The sequence below is a fragment of the Ipomoea triloba genome, chromosome 16 (genome assembly GCF_003576645.1).
Source record: "Ipomoea triloba cultivar NCNSP0323 chromosome 16, ASM357664v1".
Classification (NCBI taxonomy): domain Eukaryota; kingdom Viridiplantae; phylum Streptophyta; class Magnoliopsida; order Solanales; family Convolvulaceae; genus Ipomoea; species Ipomoea triloba.
This window is the reverse complement of record NC_044931.1, coordinates 17060553-17061610: the sequence shown is the minus strand read 5'-3', so window position 1 is coordinate 17061610 and position 1058 is coordinate 17060553.

Here is a 1058-nt window from a genome sequence, read left to right as displayed (position 1 = left end):
TTTTTTTTTTTTTTACAGCAACAACAAATGATATTATTAAAACCTTTCTGGAAAGAAAGAACGGATACAATTTGAGGGACCAAAATCTCATGTTTTAACATCAGACTGAGAGCCAGCTGCCCTAGCTAAGATATGAACGACTTAGTTCGCTGACCTATGAATAAAAGCGAAAGAAATAGAATCAAAACTCTTTAACAAAGAATTACATTTATGAATGACATAGCCTAGCTAAATGGTTAGTGTTTGCACTTGAATTTTTCAGCTCGTTGATGGTATTCTAGCAACCAAGAGGGGGCTTCCTTACAACCCATGGCTTCAGCCAAGGCAGGATAGTGTGGGCAACTGAGGAGACCATTGATGGCAGCATTAATTTGTCTAATTGATTATTATTTGAGTAAAAAATTCAATTAACTAATGATATTATAATTACTTTTAATCTTTAAATACTTATTATATTATATGAATTAATTAAATCAAGATTAAATTTATAAAATCAAAGCTAAATTTGTACAAAGGAGGTAAATATATAGTAAAAGTCAAATTAAAAATTTTTAATATGAAAAACAATCCAGTGTAATCAAATAAGTATACTAAAAATCCTTATACATATAACCAACTTGTATGAGGACCAACAATGGGGATGAAAATAAATGTCCATAATCTTTGATAACTCCAAAATGTAATTATATATTAAATATTCACATGCAATATTGTAGAATATAAAATAAGAATAAATATAGTTATAGCAATGTTTTACAACTTTAAAATTTCCATTTTGGTTGTCCAAACATAAATCTCTTATCTATACATTCAAATTAAAAAGGGGCTTCTGGTTTCTAAGTTTTTGGATTTGGATCAGAATAAAGTATTACCAATTACCATATGTGTTCTTTGTTATAGATATGTTTGAGGTTGAGCTTTTATTAAAGCCTTTTACACATTGTTCATATGGTATTGAATCATGGTATAGACATTGATGGATACATTGAAACTGGCCTGGGCTAAGTGATCAAGCCCAAATAATAGAGTACAACAAAAGGTCATAAAGAAGAAGGTAA